Below are 12245 nucleotides of genomic sequence, written 5' to 3'. Positions count from 1 at the left end.
AAGTTGATCCACGTGATCGATTCCTTAGCCGTGTGCGGTGCCCCCTGCCACCATATTCCTCGATAATACTGTAGCGGAGTTTAGGCGAAGCCCTGCTGCTGTAGTTCATCAAGATCGTCACCACGCCGTCGTGCTGACGAAACTCTTCCCCGACACTTTGCTGGATCGGAGTCCGGGGATCGTCATCGAGCTGAACGTGTGCTCGAACTCGGAGGTGCCGTAGTTTCGGTGCTTGATCGGTTGGATCGTGAAGACGTACGACTACTTCCTCTACGTCGTGTCATTGCTTCCGCAGTCGGTCTGCGTTGGGTACGTAGACAACACTCTCCTCTCGTTGCTATGCATCACATGATCCTGTGTGCGCGTAGGAAAATTTTTGAAATTACTACGAAACCCAACAATCATGTCCATTGTTAAGAGAGTAAGAGAAACGGAAAAGGCACAAGTTGTGCCGTGCCACAAAATTTCCTGCGTCCTCTTCTACTACCTCTAGCACATGCATGTTTTCTTGAGAGAATCCTTGAGCTGAGAGAGTTGCAAGGTAGAGAAGAAGCGGCGCTGCGAGAGATGATGCCAACAATTGGCATCAGAGCCTTGTCGATCCAAGGCGACGGTGGTGGCGCGACGGACTTTATGTGAGGTGGAGGTCGTCGGCGCAAGGTGGAGGTCACTGGCGGCACGATGCTGCCAGTGGCCGGTGTGTGCCTCCGTTGTCGTCGAGCTGCGTCACGAGCGATGGAGAGAGGTATGCTGTCCGGTAAGTTGCGGCACCGGCGGCATGGAGGTGATGGCCAAGGAGCGGAGGCCACGACCACAAGGAGTTTCATGTCCGAGTCGTCGACAAGGTGCGTCATCGTCGACAACATGAAGGCGAGTCACCGGCGAGTTGCGGCACCGGCAACGAACATGGAGGCGAGTCACTGGCGAGTTGCGGCACCAGTGGCAAACATGCGGCAGCGAGGGTGCCACGGGGGCGCACTCATGGTGAAGGTGTAGGAGGTGCGCCTCTTATCGAAGCCAACCGTGACGGCGGCAGTCGGCGTGACAAGATGGCATTGGCGGCCATTTACGTGTTACACCGACGACATCGACGACCGTGGGCTTCAAGAGAGGAATAAGTGACAACAAAATTAAGGGGGTGATTGTTAGAGTTAACCTTGTTGTTTTGGTTTTTCATTACATTTACTTGGTAGTGACATGCATGTAGACATGCTCAACCATTAGGCCGCGGCCATACACTCACGTAGAGATGAGATGACGTGTGTGTACAAGCTAGTGATGAGTAGGTAGTCTGCTGCATGGATGTGTTGGTTAGCAAAATGGGTACAGCTCCGTAGAGTCACAACGTCCAAGTCCGGCGGCAGATCAATGATGGAGCAAGAAGCGGACGCAATCAGTTGTGGCGTGTGTCAAGTGTGCCGTGGATAAGCTCATGTCTGTTGCAAACTTAGAGGTGACTCAAGCCTGTACGCGTGTGTGCTGGAGTAATTAGTGAGGCAAACCGTTAGTGGCGTGGCCGTGTGTGTTGCATGCAGAATTATGTGGAGTGCATGCAAAGTAGTGGTTAGTGGGTGTGTTGGGGCTGGGTTAGTCCGGCTACTTAATCCCATGTAATCATGTCCATTGTTAAGAGAGTAAGAGAAACCTAAAAGGCACAAGTTATACGATGCCACAAAATTTCCTGCGCGCTCTTTTTTTTTTAGGGTAAATGCCGCCGCTTTATTTAATTAAAAGTTCGCAAAGCCCGGAATGTCATCTGAAATTACACTCAAAATACAGTCTGGGGGCACCCCCAACTAGACCCTACATAATTCGTCTCCTACCCCTACTCTAGCCAACTTATGCGCCGCGACATTCGCAGATCGTCGAACTCAAGTAACCTTAACGTTTTGCTTCGTCTCCAGCATTTGTTTTATGTCATTGATCCATGGTCCAACAGCCGAGAAGTTCCTGCCGGTTTGGTTGATCATCTGGACAGTTTGAAGACTGTCTAGTTCAACGTGGATATTTTGGACACCTGGCTCCTCGGCCACCTGTAAACCACGCCTACACGCGAGAACTTCTGCTGCTTCAGGATTAACAATGCTTGGGAAGTGATGGCAAACCCCCGCCCGAAACGCACCATTGTGGTCTCTGAGGACAGCTCCACCACCCGCCTTGTCACCCACCTTTGACACCGCTCCATCACAGTTGAACTTAATCCATCCCACCTCCGGCACAGCCCACTTCTGGATCTTCCTCGGCTTTGGCTGATGAGCGTTTGACCAATCTGTCATATGTGCATAAACAGCCTTCATTATTGCATGTGGACTCTGAATTCTGACTACATCCCGCGCCTCATTTCTAGCGAGCCATAAGCCATATGTCGCCTGGATCATCGCTTCTTTCTCATCGTCGGCCGCCCTGGAGAACCAACTCAGAAGCCATCGAGCTAGAGCGCCCTGGGTATCGATCTGACACGGTGGGGCTGCCACCGTAATACCTTTTTCTGAGCGCAACAACTGCCAGAACTGAGAGGAATGCTGACATGCCCAGAAATGATGAATAATAGATTCTTCTCTGCCGCATGCAACACAAAAAACACCCGGTTTGATTCGCCGCCGATGAAGATCTGATCCCACCGCCAGTCCATTTTGAATCATACGCCACATATGAATCTTCGCTTTGGGTGGCGCACTAGTATCCCACATCGCCATGTACCCCTTGTGTTTCTGGACCGAGCTGGAGGACTCCAGCTGGCCCGACCGCGCTCTTCTCCTAGACATCCAGAGATGGTAAGCTGATTTCACATTGAAGATGCCATTCTTAGTGAAATTCCATGTGGGGTAATCGTTGGAACCCGGGCCACCAATAGCAATCTGTGCTATATCGCATGCGACTCACTAAACATGGTGGCAAGCTTGTTCCGGTCCCAGCTAGTCCCAGTACTGTCCAGAAAATTTCCTGCGCCCTCTTCTACTACTTCTAGCACATGTATGTTTTCTTAGAGAATTCTTGAGCTGAGAGAGTTGCAAGGTAGGAAAGAAGCGGCGTTGCAAGAGACGACGCTAACAGTCGGCGTGTTGGACGCGCTGCCGACTCAAATTTAAAAAAAAGCGAACGATCGATTCAAACAGACAAAAAACGAACGAAATCATCGTCCGTTTGGATCGGCCTATTAGAGTTGCTTTTACGGACCGTCGACTCGCAAGGAATTAGAGCTGGCCCGGCGTGCAAATCAAATTGCGTTTGGAAGCAAGGGGTCATGTAGTTGTCGGGCACATTGAACTCCACAGCAGACATATCGACCGATGCAACTACAAACCAGAGTGCTTCACTTTTCACTACACGGCCTACTTCAGCTACGCAGGATCTTTTCTTTCCTTCTTTCGCCGAACCTCTGTGTGTATTGATTGAGCTCCATTTTCCAACGAGAGGAGAGCACAGCAGGCAGGAGTACAGAAGATCGTGATCATTGGATTTTCTTTGGGAAGGCAAGCATACAGACTTGGCACCAATGCATGCTTGTAGCTTTCCCCACTTGCACGCATATGCTGCATTGCAGCATGCACGTACAGACAGACAGGTCTTCATGTCGGAACAAACGAGCACTTCACATCACTGTGCTACTGTGGAGTACTACTAGTGCTCCTATACGCCTAGCCATACCTCCGTCAGTAACAGTAGAAGTAGTAAGCTTAGGAGGTAATAGCACCCAGGTATCTTAACTTGCACAGGATGTGATAATCTAGTCTCAAACTTGTAAAACTTGACTAAGTCATACCCCAACTTAAATCTCATGTGATGTTTTAGTCTCAGGCCAATCACAGCGTGCCAATTGGCTGGGCCGGTCAGCGTGCGCAGTTTTGCACAAAACCCCCTGCCGTTTGCCTGATTCAACCCGCGCCGCCTGCTCCCCTCGGCCGCCCGCAGCTCCTCGCTCCGCAGGCTCGCGCTGCCGCCGCCGCCCTCTCCGTCGGCCCAGCAGCCTCCTCGTCACGCGCCGAGCGCGGCCGCTGGAGCCGATGGCAAAGCTGGTGCCGCCCCTCCCGACGTCGTCGCGCGCCTCATGGGCCTCGAATCCTGGCCCGCCGCCCCCGGCGCGGCCGCGGCCGCGCCGCCGAGGCCGCAGAAGCAGAGGAAGGTGGAGGCGTCGGCGGGGGAGGAGACAATGAGCCGGCGCCAGTGGTCGTGATGCTGCCGCCGAGCCGGCGCCCGCCCGCGCCCGGCTCGCCCACGCACGCGCCGCGGAGCCACCACAGCGCCGACCTGTCGCCGAGGAGCCCCAGGCGGATCCGCCTCGTGCACGCCGCCGCGTCGAGGCTGCTGGAGCCGGGCGCGCGCGAGCTCGAGGGCCGGCGGCAGGCTGCAGGCCATCGCGTACGCCTGCTCCTCGCCGCAGCACCGCGGCCACCCCGGCGCCCCGCAGCAGAGCTGGGGCACGCCAGGCTGCAAACCAGACGAACTATTCCGACTCATCGGCTCCTCTCAATAATGCTGAGACTATATATAATTCCAATGATCAATCACCTGAGTTTCACAAGAGCTATCAGGTCAGTTTTGACGTTGCCCTACTGCTTCATTTTGTCAACCTTTTATATCTCTTACTTATGTTTACTTCAGCAATATTGATCAGTCAATCATGAAATTACCTCTTTGATAGTATGTCCATACGATGAAATTGTAGTGCTTATACTTATCACTTTGTCTAATGGTAGAGACTGCTAAGGAAGCACTTACATGAATCCATGCCTGGTACATTTTGTGAATTTGTTGTTAAAAAAATGTTCCTCGGAATGTGATTGGATGTTCCCTGATCTTTACTGAAGTATGTTGGAACCGTTCTCTCACAGGATGGATGGAGGTAGAAGAAGAAGGAGCACAGAAGAAAATGGAGAAAGATATACTGAATTTCACCCGGCCGCACACGGCCCCGTTACACTATTCCAGAGCACCAATTGCCTCACTACAAACATGATTACAATCGGCTTTGTAGCCCTCGGCAGCGACGCAGCGCCCAAGCTTCTAACGCCCACACACGCACGAACTACTGGCTGCTGCATGCGATCCGCTCGGCCTCACGCAACGCACAAACGCGCTGGACGCGGCTCGATGCATCTGATCGCAACGGCCAACTGCATGGTGCGTGCACAGCTCCTAGCTCCACGCCACATGCACGTCAAGCTAACTAACTCCAACACACGCACGCACACGGACTCACGCACACACACGCACCTACGAACCTGGCACGGCCACACACTGCCATACACACACATACGCCACATTTTCGCTGCGTCCCACCCGTCCCGCACGCATCCGACGCGTCCGACACCATCAGTGCGTCCCGCGCGCATCCGACGCGCCCGACGAGCCCGACCATACCACGCGACGTGGCTTATTCCAACACACACCCTCTAAGCCACGGCCTAGAGGAGTCCGTCATCATCAACGTTGGCACCGACCAAGAGAGCTTGCTCCGCAGCCGGTCCTTTCCGCAGCTGAGGGCACTTGCGCCGGAAGTGCCCGTGCTCCCCGCATTTGTAGCAGCGCCTGCGCCTGTTGCCGCCGCTCCCCGACGCCATGCTGCGCCTGTCGTCGTCGTCCCGAGCACCGCCGCGTCGACGCTCCCGTGCTGCCCACTGCGCCGCCGTCATGAGCAGCTGCTCACCCCGCGCTTGCCGCCATCTTGTCCACGGCGCCGAACCCGCTCGTCGAACGCACGTAGTCGCCCGAGCGCTTCGTCGAACGCCATCGTCGTCACGTCGTGGAACTGCTCGAGGCCAGCGACGACGGGGAAGAGGCGATCCGGCACCGTATCCAGCAACTTCTTGACAAGTGCTGTGTCGCCCAGCGTCTCCCCGAGGTTGGCATACCTCGCCGCCATCGCCGCGAGCCTCCCGCCGTACACGTCGAGCTCCTCGCCGTCCGCCATCTTCATCCGGTCGAATTCGCCGCGCAGCGTCCCCAGCCTCGCCGCATGGACCCGATCGGCGCCGACGAACCTCATCTTCAGGGAGTCCCATACCTCCCTGGCAGTGAGCTTAGTCGACACCTGCAGTAGCACATTCTCCGGCAACGCCCCGAGGAGCAACGCGCGCGCTATCTTGTCCTTCTTGGCGTTCACCGCCGCGTCGCCCGGCGCCACAGCCTCCCATACGGTGTGGACGTCGAGGATCGCCTGTGCCTTGGTGGCCCAGACCGTGTAGTTGTCCGCGGTTAGCATCGGCATCGCCATCGTCGCCGATCCGCCCGCGCCGCCGCCGTGTGGGACGAGCGCCATGGTCGCCGGTAATCGTTCGAACCGAAGCTCTGTATACCAATTGTTGGAACCGCTCTTTCACACGGATAAATGGAGGTAAAAGAAGGAGGAGCACAGAAGAAAACGGAGAAGGATACACTGTATTTCACCCGGCCGCACACGGCCCGTTACACTATTCCAGAGCACCAACTGTCTCACTACAAACATGATTACAACCGGCTTTGTAGCCCTCGGCAGCGACCCAGCGCCAAAGCTTCTAACGCCCACACACGCACGAACTACTGGCTGCTGCATGCGATCCGCTCGTCCTCACGCACCGCACAAATGCGCTGGACGCGGCTCGATCCATCTGATCGCAACGGCTCCTAGCTCCACGCCACATGCACGTCAAGCTAACTAACTCCAACACACGCACGCACACGGACTCACGCACACACACACGCACCTACGAACCTGGCACGGCCACACACCGCCATACACACACATACGCCACATTTTCGCTGCGTCCCGCCTATCCCGCGCGTATCCGGCGCGCCCGACGAGTCTGACACCACCAGTGCGTCCTGCACATCCCGCGCGCATCCGACGCGCCCGATGAGACCGACCACACCACGCGACGTGGCTTATTCCAACAAAGTAATGGTTTACCAACTTGGATGACTTGGCATTCATTGTACTGTGATCAGTGGTCACACTACTTTTTGTCTAGCTTGCTATTGAAATTTGAAAATGTTCTTTTGTTCTAGTTCCAGGGTGACCAAGGGGCTGATTCTCCTGCTATGTGCACAAATGACCAGCCCAATCAGCCGAGCCCAACATCTGTCCTCGAAGCATGCTTCTCACACGATGCTTCCTCCTCAGGAAGTCCAACTGAAAAGATCGGTAAATACTTTTGTAGTATCACCTTGAATGTTGTACTAGGATGTAAGGATACTTTGTAGATAGTAACCCCTGCAAACCATTTTACTTTTAGTTATCTATAAAGCTAGGTTGAAAGGCCTTTTCTGAAGAAAAAAATGTGTGCTACAAAATAAAGTTTCCTCTTTATTTACTCTACTTCTGTTGCTGATCTGAAGTAAGAATATATGTTTATATGCTGACGAAACCTTAAATGAATAGCTATGTTTTGCATAAAATGCATTTGGCCACGAAATTGATTGCTTTAGTGCACATCTTGACGCGGTGTTGCAGATTAAAGGTTTGTATCACGATGAGTAGCGGAAGAAACAACAAATAGTTTACATATATTACTAATATTTGAACTATTATAAGACAGTGTTCTGTTACGCTATCTTCTAGTTAACTTTGCTCGCCTGAAATGAACTCTCTTTAGAGAGAAGCTTAAAACAATTCTGATTTACAGAATGGATTGAATTAGTAGGTTTTGACGTGTGTAATGGAGTATAGATTATGATGATAATGTATGGTTTCTTCTTTTGTCTGCAGAGAGTACTGAATTCTTTATTTCAATGGAGAACAAAATGGAAGATCTCTTCAATCTAGAGTCTGAAATCGTAGATTTGCCCATGTCCATCGACACAATGAAGACTGATGATCACGGCAGCAATGCAGAAATACCATGTGTTCAGAGTTCTCCAGTGCATGATTTTGAGTTCCTAGAAGGCAGGCTCCACAGCATCGGAGAAGCCATTGCAAATGCTGAGCTACTTCTGGACAGCAGCCTCTTCTGTGGCACACCGTCAAGTCTATCACTCCATTCATTCATAGTTGAGATGCTGGAGACCGTTGAGGCCGTCTTTGGCGATGGATCAGAGAGCAGCTTCGGTTTCCAGGAAGAAAACAACTTTCAACGCACCAACTTTCTGTTCGACTGCATCGTCGAGTCGCTGGACTCGAAGTTCCGCGACTTCGGGAAATGCGGGTACAAGGCTTTGTTGCGAATGCCTCTCACCATGAGCAAAGACCTGCTGAAGAGGGAGATATCCAAAGAGATCGGCAGCTGGAGCGATGTTTCATCGGACCGTGCTGCGGAGAAGGAGCTGGACCAGGTGGCGGCGGCAAGGTGTGACAGGTGCCGGACCGAGGCGTTCGACATTAGCGTCGCCATCGAGGACGACATACTCGAGGCCCTCATCGGTGAGTTCGCCTTCGACCAATGCTGCTGAAAGTGTGGAAGTTTACTGGTTAACATGGCATTGGTCAGGCATGAGTAACACTTTGCAGATATGTACTCTATTTCTCCTCCGAAGATGTTATACAGCGTCATGTAGTAATATGGACGCTCCCCGCCCCCGGTTAGTCCCAGATTTAATTCAGATGTGCTATACTGCGGGTTGAATCAGGCAAACGGCAGAGGGTTTTGTGCAAAACTGCGCGCGCTGACCGGCCCAGCCAATTGGCGTGCTGTGATTGGCCTGGGAGTAAAACATCACATGAGATGCAAGTTGGGGTATGGCTTGGTCAAGTTTTGTAAGTTTGGGTCTAGATCATCACATTCTGTGCAAGTTAGGATACCTGGGGTGCTATTACCTCTAAGCTTAGCTACGCTGGCCAAGGCAGCACTAGGTAGTAAATTCACCTACAGAGCGAGTAGTAGCTTTTTGCACGCACAAGGCTGAAGAAAGTAATGCATGCACGGTGTATCCATCTAATGGAGACGACGATGGGAGGGTATCAATCAATAGACAGAAAATGTGTGCACACGGCTTAGCATGCCTTCCCCACTTTACACATGAACGCTACTACAGGTGTACAGATGACATTATCCGTATATAACTTTGAGCATTGTTTCTTGGTGTATCTTATGATCAAATTAATGGTGGAGACATGGTCAGCGCACACATCCTTCAACAAAAGGTATCAATGTAGGACTCCCGAATGTTTCATTCCTGATGGAGGCTTAACCGTGGTTATGATCCTGCATTCTTTCACTTTCATGTCAGATGCCACGATATCATCTCGAAGAATGTTGTGGAACGAGGAGAAAGTTCTCCCTGCCCTATCCAAGTGTCTATGGTGCAAGTGGTGGTTGGGGTCGATGGTCCCTCGATCTCGATGTCGCCGTGAGGGATTACTCCGGTCGTTCTTCGCATTTTAGTTTAAACTAAGCACTTGTTTCATTAAAAGGCGTGGAGTGCTAGAAATTGCATTGAAGTTAGGCGTCATCATCTCAATCAAATTGACCTTGTACGCTTGTCTGGGCTGGTCAGCTTGCCGTTGCTTTATTTCCCTTCCCAGCTTTAACGTATAAATAGATGAAAACCCGATAATCCTCACATCAAGCCGCCTGGTCTATTGGTTGTGCTATATCCATAGCATGGCAGAGGTCTTGACTCTTGAGTTTGACGTCCCATGACGGCGCAATATTTTTTATGTTTTTTTCCAATTGTGGTTGCCTTATTTCCTGGCCAGAGCTACCGTATAAATAAATGACAACCCGAGATCCAACACGTTATTTGTTAAGACGGACGAAAATCTTATGGGTCCCATCGTAAATTTAAAAAAATGGAGAAACAATCCGTCTTTTAATATTAAGTAAAGATAGAGATTAAAAGAAATGTCAACCTTTCGTGCGTGCTCCAAGGGACCAGCACGGCAAACGATGACACAAGGGGGGAAGCCGACACGTGCACCACTTTTGGTGGTATATTGGTCTGATTAAAAAATATATATGATACATACGCGTCAAGATGATCAGTGTACCAACCAGTGACACGGTCAAGGCCTTCAAATCATTGGTGGTTGTCGTTTACATTGTTTATTGTAGTTAGTACGAATTCCCGCTATACGAAAATGGTGTACGAGCGAACTCAGCGTATCTAAGATGGTTAGGTCTTTTGTGGTGAAACCAATCCATTAAGGTAAGTTTAAGTTGTAGACTCTGTTGCTCGCATTTTTATAAATTTATTTCAGATTTTTCTGCCTTGTTTCGTTCAGTGCGATTGTACTGTGTTTAGAAAAATGAAAATGTTTCGCAAAAAAAAAGTTTCGCAAAAAAGAAAAATGAAAATGTAGTAAGAGTTCTACGTCGGGAGTTCTCCCAGTGAAAAGAAAATACATGGCCGATTATTGCACGGTCACGGGGAGAGTATGTTTGCTGCTCTTTTGTCCCGTCCCAATCCAACTCCAGCACTATCCCTTTTTCCATCGTTCGTTGCTCACTGCTAGGTAGCTGATCGATCGGATCAATGATCATTTTATAATTTCACCTTTTTTTTTGCGGGATAATTTCACCTTGTTTGATCAGTTCGTTGTACTAAGTGACAGTGTATGGAGATCGGTGCATGACGTTGTTGTGATGGAGATGCACCAGCTGATTTGTGCTGGCCGTATGCATGCATGCATAATGTTCAAACATATATTCACCACCACGTTGTCATGTTGACAACATCCTCCTCATCAATCAAAAGAGAAAAATAGTCGATCGAGAATAGAGTAACACTTCGTTCCCTGTCGGGGGTAGCTACTAGCTAGCCCGCGGTACGTCAATTGATTGATCCCTCTCGGAGCTCAGCTCCGGCTGTAAAACGGCCGGCGAGCCACTGTGTGTGACGCCAGCCACCCATCCATCTCTCCGGCTGCCCGGATCGATACGATCACGTACGGCCGGTCAGGCCGGACGAACATACCGACGTGAGACGGGACGGCACGACGGCGGCGGGCGATCGACGGGGTACGTGCGTGCGTCGGGAGCGGCCGGGATGCAAGCGGCCGAGCGGGGGAACACCATGCCATCCCGACAGCTGATGACAACTTAGACATCTACTCCCTCCGTTTCTAAATACTTGTCTTTCTAGAGATTTCAACAAGTGACTACATACGGCACAAAATGAGTGAATCTACACTTTAAAATATGTCTACATACATCCGTATGTTGAGTCCATTTGAAATGCCTAGAAAGACAAGTATTTGGAAACGGAGGGAGTAGTGCACATGCGGCCCGGCGACGACATTCGACATTCAACATGCATGCATGCCCGCAACGTACGTGCGCGCGCGCGTGCAACCATATATGGCTGGCCGTGCGACACGGATGTCCTATTTGCACATATGTACTAATTTTGTTCTTTGCTCCTTAGAGCATCTAACTAATTAATGGGAGCATCTATCTACCAGATAAAACCACTCCTCCACTCTCACATCCACACTCTGGACCCATGTTTCTCCCTCAAATTTGGGAGAGGTTTTGCTCTCCCAAATCTTGCTGCCTCGGCAGCCCCTCTCCCCCATCTCACCTCATCTCGCCTCATGCGCCGCACCCCATAGCAGCCACCACCCCGCTCCGGCCAAGATCTAAGGAGGGTCACTGAAGTTCTCTGTTCTCTCTGGATTTTGTGCTCTGGCTGGATCTTATGTTTTAACCGGATTTACGTTATAAAAGAATTTTTGGCTGGATTTTACGATCTAGCTATATTTTATGTTCTACCTGGAATTTACATTGCATGTACAAATAATGCCAGAAGCATGCGTGTTCCTCTTGCGACTGAATAGACAGGTGTTTACTTTTTCCGGGCTTATCTATTCCTGTAATCGTGTAACCATTGGCCACGATCACGACCGTGGGATGGCACTGGAGAAATGGATCAAGCCGGCTTGTTGGGAAGTGTTGAATAAAAGGAATAAACAGAGAAGAAGCAAAGTTTACGTGTTGCCAACCACTTTAGCTATATGTCAGGCGACTGAATTTTCATTTTTGGATCACTCAAATTTGTAGCCCTTGATTCGAGGTGCTTTGTGATACGTGTGAAAGCTTGACCTGGATTTGACTGATCCGTTTATTTGTTCAGTCGATTTCTTGTCTTTTCTTGCTGACTGTGTGATGTCCTCTTCATGCATGCATGTCTCCAGCTCACTCTTGCATGGATGGATGAAATGCATGTCAATTTTAGTCTCTGTGCGTGTGCATGCTTCTTCTTTCCCTTGTGTTTTATGTCTTCTTCGTTTTTGTTTTTTAGTTGGGTTTCTTTTTCTTTATGTGTATTTTTGGACATTGGGTGTGTGTAAATATGTACGCGCAAGCAATATATAAATATGTGTACAAATTATA

The 12245-nt window shown here is 50.6% G+C and overlaps 1 pseudogene; it reads left to right on the top strand.

Annotated features, from left to right (window-relative positions):
* The first annotated feature begins 3874 nt into the window (after positions 1–3874).
* On the top strand, positions 3875–8480 carry LOC119357041 (annotated as a pseudogene).
* The last annotated feature ends 3765 nt before the right edge of the window (positions 8481–12245 follow it).

The sequence above is a fragment of the Triticum dicoccoides genome, chromosome 1A, assembly GCF_002162155.2.
Source record: "Triticum dicoccoides isolate Atlit2015 ecotype Zavitan chromosome 1A, WEW_v2.0, whole genome shotgun sequence".
In the NCBI taxonomy this organism is placed as follows: domain Eukaryota; kingdom Viridiplantae; phylum Streptophyta; class Magnoliopsida; order Poales; family Poaceae; genus Triticum; species Triticum dicoccoides.
This window is presented reverse-complemented; position numbering and strand designations above follow the sequence as displayed.